This window comes from Belonocnema kinseyi, chromosome 1, assembly GCF_010883055.1.
Source record: "Belonocnema kinseyi isolate 2016_QV_RU_SX_M_011 chromosome 1, B_treatae_v1, whole genome shotgun sequence".
Classification (NCBI taxonomy): Eukaryota; Metazoa; Arthropoda; class Insecta; order Hymenoptera; family Cynipidae; genus Belonocnema; species Belonocnema kinseyi.
In genome coordinates, this window is record NC_046657.1 from 96,652,203 (window position 1) to 96,663,991 (window position 11,789).

The 11,789-nt window shown below is 31.1% G+C and overlaps 1 protein-coding gene across 1 annotated transcript in view; it reads right to left on the reverse strand.

The window, feature by feature from the left end:
• LOC117170507 (exostosin-1) overlaps window positions 1–2,890 on the reverse strand; it is a 31,997-nt gene extending 29,107 nt beyond the window's left edge. Inside the window, exon 1 of the mRNA XM_033357277.1 lies at window positions 2,257–2,890. The gene's annotated coding sequence lies outside the window, so the exon portion shown is untranslated. The remainder of the gene's footprint in view (window positions 1–2,256) is intronic.
• Window positions 2,891–11,789: the final 8,899 nt, after the last annotated feature.

Here is an 11,789-nt window from a genome sequence, read left to right on the forward strand (position 1 = left end):
CGCCTCGTGGGAGGGGGGAGGCACCCCTGTGACTGGTCACAGAGGTAATGTAAGATCCCACCCTGCCACTATTCCAACGCCTCGTGGGTGGGGGAAGGCATCCCTGTGGCTGGTCACAGATATAATGTAAGATCGCACCCGTGATTCTTTTCCAACGCCTCGTGGGGACGGTAAGGCACCCCTGTGACTGATCACAGAAATAATTCAAGGTCACACCCTACCTCTTATCCAACGCCTCGTGGGGGCGGGAAAGCAGTCCTGTAACTGGTCACAGAAATAATACAAGATCTCACCCTTGCTTCTTTCCCAATGCCTTGTGGGGGGCGGGAAGGCACCCCTGTTACTGATCGCAGAAATAATTTAAGGTCACACCCTACCCATTTTCCAATGCATTATGGGGGCGGGAAGGCACATCTGTGAATGATCACAGAAATAATGTAAAGTCACACCCTGTCCCTTTTCCAACACATTATTGGGCCGGGAAGGCTCAATGTTTTGTGGGGAAAGACACCCCTGTGAATAGTCACAAAAATATATCAAATCACACTCTTACCTCTTTTCCAGCGTCTGATCGTGTGCTAGTCACAGAAATAATTCAAGTCACATTCTTACCCGTTTCAAATGCCTCCTGGGGGAGCGCGGATAAAAATGTAGCCTCGCGACTGGTTATATATAATTTATTAGTCAGTTCTACCCCTTACCAATATCTTGGAGAAGGTGGATGATTGGTTACAGTCATAATGATAGTCGCAACCGCAACTCTTTTGAGTGACCCGCGGGAAGGGATGGGGCGTCCTTCTGACTAGACACATGAATAATTTAACCGTCGATTCGATCAAAACATCTCTCGTTTTCCAGCTATTTTTCCAATACTCTCTTTTCGAAACTTTATCCTATAATTTCTTCAACCACAAATTAATTTTTATTTTTATTTTTATTTAAAATTTTCGAAAAACTATTCATAAAGAAGGTTAAATCAAAATAATCATTGCATACTTTAAGGCCATGTGAGCGTAACCTCACAAATTCTTTTTACATGTTTTTTAAAACCAATTTTCCTTCACAGAAAATGCGATATCGAGTTGAAAATTTGAGAAACTAAATATGAAGCACTAAGAAACATTTGCGTGGTCCTAAATTTCAACAATAATAAAAAAATTATTATGTAACCATTTTTTGGGGGGGTTTTTTAATAATCATAAAAATGTATGTTCAGAAAAAGGTTTCTTAGTACTTCATATTTAATTTCACAAATTTGTAACTCGATATCGCGTTTCGTGCGAACGTAAGTTGGTTCTCAATAACATGTGGGCCAAATTGTTGAGGTTACGCTAACATGGCCTAAACAATGTTAGTTTAGAAAATAAAATATCAATGATTTGTCTGTTTATTTCGAAATTTAAATAATAAAATTTGAAATAAGTTGGCGGTAAGCCTGTTTTTAATAGATTCCGCTGAACATAACCTAATTATCTTGGTGCTGGTAGAGGTAGAACAGCTGATAAAACTATCAACTGAAAATGAAGTGACAGGTGGCGACAGGAACGAAGATTTTTCCAAAATAGTTACTATATAAATTGATTAACAGGAATTAGCGTTTTCTATTATATAAAAATAAAATTTTAAAGATGATAAGGCTGAAAAATAGTCCGAGGCTCGAGGACTGAATATCACTTTATTTCATAAACCATAATTGCAGTATTAGCATTTTTTCAGAACGATTGGCCAAATGGTGAAAATAGGCTAGTCGTCCGGAATTCGGGATAACTAGCCCAAGATGAAAAAAATGCTATTTATCCCAAGATTCGGGACGACTAGACACAGCCTTATTTTTTTAGATAGTTATAATTTATAAAGTGCCTCAATAAATGTCACGAACCATTAATTTTTATAACTTTACAAGCGTCTACGTTTCAAAGCAATTTAAGTATCAAACCTTTGGGTTTAAAATTATAAGGGTTAATTCTGAAAAAATGAGTTTTTAGAAAGCTCAAAATAAATATTAATAACTGTAAAGTTGAATTTAAAAGTGCTCAAATTTTAAAATGCTCGCAATTTGAAAGGTTTCATTTTGAAACAAATTCATTGTTAAAATTTATATCTTAACACTAAATGTATATTTAATCAACTATAAATACCAATTTAACATAAAATTTAAAAACATTCCAATTTTGAAACGTACGAACGGAAGACAAAAAAGCAATTGCCTACCTTTTAAAGCTACAATGATCAACAATTATCAACAAAAGAACTCACCTTATAATTATATAATGAATAGAAAAATCCTCAGTCTTCTCGATACGAGTAAAGAATCTCAAAATGCAGTAGAAATCGGTGAAAAAAAGCATCTGCTTATCACTGCACGAAAACGACACACTTTTTACATCATCATTTATAACCCAAGAAACTACTTGCTTTCCAAAATCAAAAAATCCATGATGAAATAATTGCTCTTGTATAAAAAAGTATTTAAAAAAATATTAAGGAAAAAAGAAAAGAAAAAATTTCTTTTAAAATCGTTTGTTTGACACAAGCGATATTTTAACGAGTACCGTTATATTTCTATTAATAGAAACAGCTGGCCTTCAATTGAGAATAAATCACGACGAAGGGAGATTCACTTATCACAGGAATTCGGCCTGAAAATCTGGCAGAGTATCGTTTATAATAGAGAAATGTATTATTTTTCGAGTCCGCAAATTGTCGCAAAATTTGAGGTTAGTTCTTGCACACACGAACTTTTGACACTCTGCCCGCAAAATTATGTCTTTCCGCATTTTTCGTCGCGATTTTTACATTCACCTACAAATCGGAACGACGGAGCGACGCCTCCTCCAAGCGTAAAAGCATTTCGCGAATATTTTTAATATTCGACTTCTGAACTGAAACACACAATTAAAGCAATGAGACGAAACTAATGAGATGGGAAAATCGAAGAAATGCTGTGAAATCTGAAGCGCGCTCTACACAGAGAGAATTAGAACAAAAACACTAGCGGGAAATTTGAAGTTTGTTGGTAGCGTTAGATTCATATTCACGGAGAAAACAATAAGGAGACCAATCACGCTATAAAAATATAATAGTATAAATATCTCAAGTATATACTAATGATATAATATTATATTAAGTGTCCCTCTGCTGGAAGCTTTCTTTTTGTCCGATTTCCTACAATAATGACTCAAATTGAAGCTGTCGACATGTAAACTTGATAAGAAAATTGAAATTTGATACGTCCCGTTTGTATTTTTTTATATAAATGGTTCGATAATAAGAAAAATAAGGAATGATTGATTACTTAGACACCTATACTGAAAGCTTCTTTTTAGCCCGACATACGAAAAATCAGTTAAAAACGGGAAGAAAAGATGAAAGATTAAACATTCATTTTTACATACGGAAAAAAACTATCTTTTTATAAGAAACTAGCATCAATAGCGCGCCATGCGCGAGTCTTGGTTTTATATTTAAAGGCAAAAATAATTTTTAATACAAAATGAAAATTTCGAATAGCGTATTACCTATTTATTTTTTCAAGTTTTCGAGAATTCAATTCGAACTGAAATTAGATCCTGAGATCTGAGAACGAGAAAATAGGTATTTTCAGTTTGTTTTTAAAGTTATATAAATGTAATTTCCCTACTATTTTTGAGAAGTCAAAAACGTTTTTGAAAATTTCAGATATTTCAAATTAAAACGTTGAAAAAAGTAAATTTTAAAACAAATAGTTTAATTTGCAATAGAAAAGGGAGAATTCATTTTTAATGAAAAACTGTTGAACTCATTCAAAAACATCAATTTTTCAACAGAATAGTTGAAATCCTCAACGAAAGAAGATTTATCTTCAATCACTTGCGTTTCTAACCAAAAAAAGATTACACTTTTACCGAAAAAGAATTTTCTACAAAACAGTTACATCTTAATAGTTACATTTTCAACTAAAATGATGAATCTATTCTACCAAAAAATTTATTACGAAAAATTTAATAGTGGATTTCGCAAGCAAAAAAAATTAGATTTTAAAATCAGTTGCATTTTTATAAAAAAAAAAAAACCATTATGAATTTAACACAAGCGGCGAATTTTCAACGATATAATTACATTTTAATCCACAGAGATAAATTTTCAACTAACATGGTGAATCTTAAAAAAAAAATGACGAAAAATGTTGTAATTCATATTTCAAATAAAAATGAATTTAATTTTATTTAAAAACCCTGGTTTATCCACAGAGGCGAATTTTCAACAAACAGTTGAAACATCAAATAAGAGAGATTAATTTTCAAACGAACAATTGCATTTTCAGCCAAAAAAGATGACATTTTGACCAAAGGAGATAACTTTTCAATTTTCTTTTAAGTTGAATCAAATTATTTTTAATATTTTGAAATTTCTTTCAAAATTAAAAAAAAATCCTTAAAACTTGCCAGCTTTTTATTGAAATTTTCAGAAATGTTACAAAAAAATTTGAAATATTCTCTTAAAATTAATTTTTCAAATTAAAAATATACTTTAAAATTTTCCCAGATATCTGTAGACATTTTGTTATTATCTTGAAACTTTACAAACTCCTGAAACAGCTTCAAATTTCAAAAGTTTATTTCGAAATCCACACAAATCTATATATTGTTTTAAGATTTTTGAAATCTTCTCAAATTTTAGATTATTTTGGAATTTTAAAAATATTTTTTTTATTATTCGAATATTTCCTAAAAATTTTTGTTACTAAAAAAATGGGTTAGACATTTTTTGAAATTTGTTGAAATATCTTTAAATTTTCTTTCTAAATTAATTGATAATTCAGAAATTGTTGCATTTGAAACGTTTTGAAATTGTTTAATATTACAAAATTTAAATTGTTTAATTTCGAATGCTTATATAATTTATAATGTTCTAAGCCCTAAAAAAACACTATCTATTTAAAAATTTCTAAATGTACGAAGTAAAACTAAAAGACCTACATATATATTTTTTTAAATTGAAATCTGAGGAGTTAATTAAGTATTATATAGAATGTGTATTTAAAGATAAAAAAAGTTTGTATACCGTTAAATTTTTGGAATTCCAACAAAAATGAAAAAATCCCAAACATTATTTTTAAATAATTATAATTCTAAGCATTTAGGAGTATAAAAATATTCTTTAGTACCTTTTATTTAATTTTCCAAATGGGAGACTGAAATCTCAATTCGTGTGGACGTTAGTTGTAAAAAAAAAAATGTCGGCAAGGTAGTAATTGTATGACGTCAGTTAGTATCACAGAGCCTTAAGATGAGTTTTAAGTCTTATTTTTGTTTGAATTTGGTCTAATCGAACCATAATTAATTTAATATGTCAAATTTAATCTAAAAAATCTTCATTGTGGGTTGACAGACGATTTTACTTATTTATATATAATTTCAAAAATATTTATACATTCAGCAAAAAATAGTTTAATTTAAAATTAGTGAAATTTCCAAAATTTAAATAAATTTTGATAGACTATTCTGTAAGTAGAAAAAAAACTTTTACCACTCATGGTCGCATATTTTACTATTTTAGTTTAAATAAAATAATTTTGTAGGTGTAAAAAAAATGGTATTTTGAAATATGGTATATTTAAAGAGAAAAGGGGAAAAAGGGAAATATTCGGCTTCAACAAATGTTATGACAGTATTATTAAAGTTAAAAAAATTTAGAAAAAACAACAATTATTATGTACATGCACCTACCAAAAAACAGATTTTTGACATAAATTCCTACTTTGAGAGAAATTCCGCATATGACACTTTTTTTTAGTTCCATTTAAAATTTCTACTATTTTTCGTAAAAAGTACTTTGTTTTATAATACTTGTTTTTAGGTTTAATAAATTTAGGATTTTTTGTCGTTTCGGTGAATTTGGTTTAAGTTTGAACAAAGAATACGCTGGGATTTGCAGCTCTTTGTGCAAAGCCGTACAAACATCTACTAGTATTAAAATGTAATACTAATAAGTAGTATTAAAACTATTATTATCTAAATTATCTATTTAATTACCAATTCGTACGCTGGACAATATACCTGCATTTTTTTTATTAATTTTCAACCATCGTTGAAATAAATTCATTGGAATTTGAAACTAAATTTGTAGGTAACTATAAATATTCTTGGTGCCAATCAGGCTAAAAATAGTCTTTGAACTTCACTTCTGTTTCAATTAATTATCTACAGTAAAGAAAAATATTACAGCACTGATTAAAATTTTCGTAGAATTGCATCGACTATCTACGAACTAAAAATAGTGAGTCCTCCACTCCAGACAAATTGCGATAAACCTCTAATTATTCTTCCACTTAAGCTTCGCAGTGGAATTATTTCGCCGATAATATATACGAAAGCTTACAAAATATGAACGTTTTTAAACTAAAATTGTTAATTCTTATAGGGCGCCGGGAATTTAAAGAGACTCGAGATTTCAAGTTTTGATAAATTAGAAAAATTTTAAAATTTGTAATTCCCGAAATTGAAAACAATAAAAAATGAATTAAATTTATAGATATTTTAAGTTTTAACACTTGAAAGCGCATAAATAGAAAAATTTGCGAATTACAAAATCAAAAGTGCCCGAACTCGCTTGCGCCAATCTATGTGAAACAGGTGACAGGTCGGGCAGACCTACATCAGACAGGCACCCCCCCCCCCTTCTCTGTTTGAAAAAAAGAGTGTGAAGAGCAAAAAAAAAGTACGAATTCTTTTCCCATAAATATAACCTCAAAAAAGTCTGCTGGAGTTCCTTTCATGATGTCCTTGAAGAAGACGAATTTAATAATGAGTAACCTGATGGCACGCCCTTTTCGGCTCTTCAAGCCTACTTGAATCTTTTTGAGCTAATAGATAATGCCCTGCATATAGCTGGATCTAAAATTGAAAGTAGGCCTATACGAGACTATCCGAATTCCCCTCCATGGTGGAATGAGGAGTGTACAAAATATGAGAGATTAAGAAGGGCTAAATTTGGTAGATGCCGGTACAATTGTACCTACGAAAAATTTCTAGATCTCCAAAAATTTTAAGCTACTGATAAACGAACTTTTAAAAAAACCAAAATATTAGGATTTAGATCTTACTGCGCATCATTATCTTCAACTTCTAAGACTTCTAATGTTTGTAGAAAGATTTTGGGTTCTAGACATAGACTTTTGACCTCACCTTCACCCAATACCTCTTTAGCTATCATAGAAACCACCAAAAAGATGGAACAGTTCATTGGGGCAGATGGCAATTCCGCCACAGCTACCTGTGTACCGTTCCCCCACTACACGGCGTCTACTGACCCTGTCGAGCTGCTGCCAGTGTGCTTGGTCAGCGGGGAGCATTTGTTCCTAATGAGGCCTAAAATATGGAATATAAAATTTTTTAAATTTCCCACTTAGTAAATCACAAATATGATATTCGAAATTTACGAATTATAACGATTCCAACGATATGTTGTTTGACTCATAGAGTTGAAAAAAAGTTTATACATGTTTGACACAAAAGATAATATGTTCCTTCGTTTAGAATATTTGGTGGTCATTTAAATGGTGGTCATTAAATATTTGATGGTCATTTAAAAACATTAAACCGAAGCAAATACGTAACCAGCTACCAATTTCCGAATCTTTGTTTTTATGCTCCGTAGTGAGACCGAGCTGCTGCACTTTCCGATACCACGCCTGCGATAAGTGAAATCTGCACCCGATAATTCGCGCACTGGACCACACTTTTTTTGCAGCATTTTGCAATCCTATCTCGAAATCAAGAATTATTTCTTCTGCATCCAAGCATAGGCCGTTGTTTCGCGTTTGTCTTTTAGCAAGCAAAAAGCTAAAGGAATATAATGCCCGTTAAGATAACCGTGAATACCGAAAAGTTGCTTAAAAAACTGAGTGCAAAAGTAAAATGTACCATCGGCATACAATTTCTTTGACTCAGTTAGGTACTTTAAATTATTTTCAGTCGAGAAAATGATCATGTTTGATTTAGGATCATTCATGAGAACAAAATCTTCATCAAATTTAGTTTTTATTTTTAATTTATTTATTTTTTCATGAGTTTCGGCTAAACTTTTAGGAAGTCTTTCTTCTCCCGTTTTTAAAACTCGACTTAAGTGGAATTTAAAATCATTTACAATCAGAATAGTTTTACCTTTCTCAGACGTCGTTTCAATAATAATTGGAGCAGCTTCCGAAGACATTTCTCTTCCAAAATGCAATAGATGTTGAAGTCAAAATTTTTACAATAGCAGAGTATACCAAAAAATTCACTTGCATTCCAAATCAATGAATGAAGGCGAATGAGACTAGCATGTTAAGTGTATAGTTTTAACGACAATTTTGAGCAACCTGATTGGTTAAGCAATAAAAAAATTTATGATGCTTCAAGTCTAGCCAAATATTAGCATCCGGAATTTCCCAAATTTTTCCCAAATTAGGGTAAGACTGAAACTATTCATCCTTTTGCAAAGTGCAAAATTATTAAGGGACAAGTTTGAGAAATGCGTTTGTCTGGGCAATAAACAAAATTTATGATATTTCAATACTGGAAAATTTTACATAAAATTGTACATAAAATTGAACATGAAAATGAATACTAATTCTTTAATTGTCAACTTTATGAGTCAAACAACATATCGTTGGAATCGTTATAATTCGTAGATTTCGAATATCATATTTGTGATTTACTAAGTGTGAAATTTAAAAAATTTTATATTCCATATTTTAGGCCTCATTAGGAACAAAGGCCCCCGCTGTCCAAGCTCAGTGGCAGCAGCTCGACGGTGTGAGGGGAAGCCGCGTAGTGGGGGACGGTACTCAGGTAGCTGGGGCGGAATTGACCATCGCCCGTTCATTGATACATTCTGTGAGTCTAGCTCCCCTCCAAATGATTTACGTCCTGTTCCACTCCTCCCTGATACTCGGCCACTCTGTAGAGCTTCTCATCCTCTCTCCATTCCTCTTAAGCTCCAAGGAGTTGAAACGGGCTTTTAAAAACTCGAAAACAAAATCCTCCCCCGGATTAGATCAAATTAATTATAAAATCATTCAAAACCTCCCAGAAAATATCCTTAATCTTAAAATGTGTTTTCTCAGGAACTCATCCTAAAATTTGGTTCAGTCAACCAATAAAATAAATTAGAGACTCGTTCGTGATAGAATTGTATCAGAAATAAATCTAGACAAAATATTTTACTCTAGAATTGTTATTCCAATTTTTTTAAAAATTATTCTATTTTTGAAAAATGCTATCTCTTGATCTGATTTCCAAACTGGCATTCAATCAGCCTCAAAAATTAATTCTAATTCATTTTGATGGTATAGCTTTGTCAAAAAGATATCCTGAAGAAATTCAACTTGCCTGAATTTTAATTAATAAAATATTTAGGTATTTCTTTGTATTTTAGAAAATGTTTTCTCTGGACCTCATCCTAAAATTTGGTTTAGTCAACCAATAAAATAAAGTAGAGACTCGTTGGTGATAGTATTGTATCAGAAATAAATCTAGACAAGATATTTTAGGCCAGAAATGTTATTCCAATTTTTTTTAAACTATTCTTTTTTCGAAAAATGCTATCTCTGGATCTGATTTCCAAACAGGCATTTGATCAGCCTTTAAAATTCATTCTAATTCATTTTTATGATATAGGTGTATCAAAAAGATATCTCGAGGCAATTTAACTTGCCTGAATTTAAATTAATGAAATATTCAGGGTTTTTTTTGTATTTTGGAAAATGTTTTCTCAGGAACTCATCCGAAAATTTGGTTCAGTCAACCAATAAAATAAACTAGAGACTCGTTAGTGATAGAATTGTATTCGAAATAAATTTAGACAAGATATTTTAAGCTAGAATTGTTATTCCATTTTTTTAGAAATTATTCTATTTTCGAAATTGCTATCTCTGGATCTGATTTTCAAACTGGCATTCAATCAGCGTCGAAAATTAATTCTAATTCATTTTGATGGCATAGGTTTATCAAAAAGATATCTCGAAGAAATTTAACTTGCCTGAATTTAAATTAATAAAATATTTAGGGATTTTTTTTTTGTATTTCAGAAAATGCTTTCTTTGAACCTCAACCTAAAATTTAGTTTGACCAACCAATAAAATAAATTAGAGACTTGTTAGCGTAGCAGAAATAAATGCTGAAGCGATATTTTGTGCCAGAATTCTTATTCCAATTTTTTCATAAGTTTTGCTATAATTATGTATTTTATCATTTCTAAATATTAAAGTCATACATTATTGGTATCTGGTCAGAAAATACAAATCTTTTAGTGTAATTGAAATTTACTCGAAATGTTATTTTAGTGTATTTCATTAAGTTATCGTTTATGCTCAAATTATGCTGTTAGAAATGAAGACACCAATTCCGTAGATTTAATTCAGAATCCCTAAATATTTCATTAATTTAAATTCAGGCAAATTAAATTTCTTCGAGATATCTTTTTGATAAAACTATACCATCAAAATGAATTAGAAATAATTTTCGAGGCTGATTAAATGCCAGTTTGGAATTCAGATCCAGAGATAGCATTTTTCAAAAATAGAATAATCTCTAAAAAAAATGGAATAACAATTCTGGAGTAAAATATTTTGTCTAGATTAATTTCTGATACAATTCTATCACCAACGAGTCTCTAATTTATTTTATTGATTGATCAAATCAAATTTTAGGATGAGTTCCAGAGAAAAATTTTCTAAAATACAAAAAAATCCCTGAATATTTTATTAATAAAAATTCAGATAAGTTAAATTACCTAGAGATATTTTTTTGATATACCTATACCATCAGATTGAATTTGAATTAATTTTTGGCTGCTCAATCCCCAGTCTTGGGATGAGGTCTAGAGACAATGGTTTTTCAATTATTTTCATTGAAATGAACCAGCTGTAATGCACAAAATTCATCTGCATTTCCTGATGTGTATTTCATCTATGATCGATCTGTGAAAAAAAACAATGGAAATCAATGATTAATTTCAGTAATAAAGTGTTACTTATTAAAAATATTGATAATTCACGTTTGTTAAGTTATTATTGAGTAATTATTGTTTAAATTATTATTGCCGGCACTGTCAGTAATCAACATACAAAACCACAACACATTTCTTTGGTAAATAATAAACAATCGAAAGTATAATAAACAAGCCGGGTCGATCTGTCATTATTTCGAGGTTATATTCGGATTCACGTGTTCGTCCTAATCGCTGTAAGTAAATGCAGGTAATGTCAATTTAAAGTTTACGCATGTAATATTTTATTTACTTTACTTAATACGTATTCTAAATATTCATAACAAACCTTTTTTGCCGCAAATAAGCGTTAAACACAATTCTCTCTTCACCCATTGGGATCGCAGAATATTATTACTATATTATAATATTTGTCACTCAGCAGACATTCCATAATGTTATTGGCACGGGAAATAATTGACGCTTACTTCTCAGTACACATGTCTCACTTCATTCTTAATTAAACACTTTTATTATTTGTAATTACTATGTAAGATAACCTACGTTGTTTTGATACTTGTATGCATTTGAAGTTTCGAACGCAACCATGGAAACTATGATAAACTTGACCTGAAGATGCACGGACTTGACCGAATGGCCAATCATGAAAATACACCTGTATAATGGCTTCTCCCCTGCTGTTGTGCAATTCGGGTAGCATTCCGATCGCCATGTATGTACCAGGTGTATACATATGAAACCGGTATTGCCATTTAGCGGCCAGTAGGCACACTTGTAGGCACTGTCGGAACTTACCATTTGTACTAATTGGCGTATTG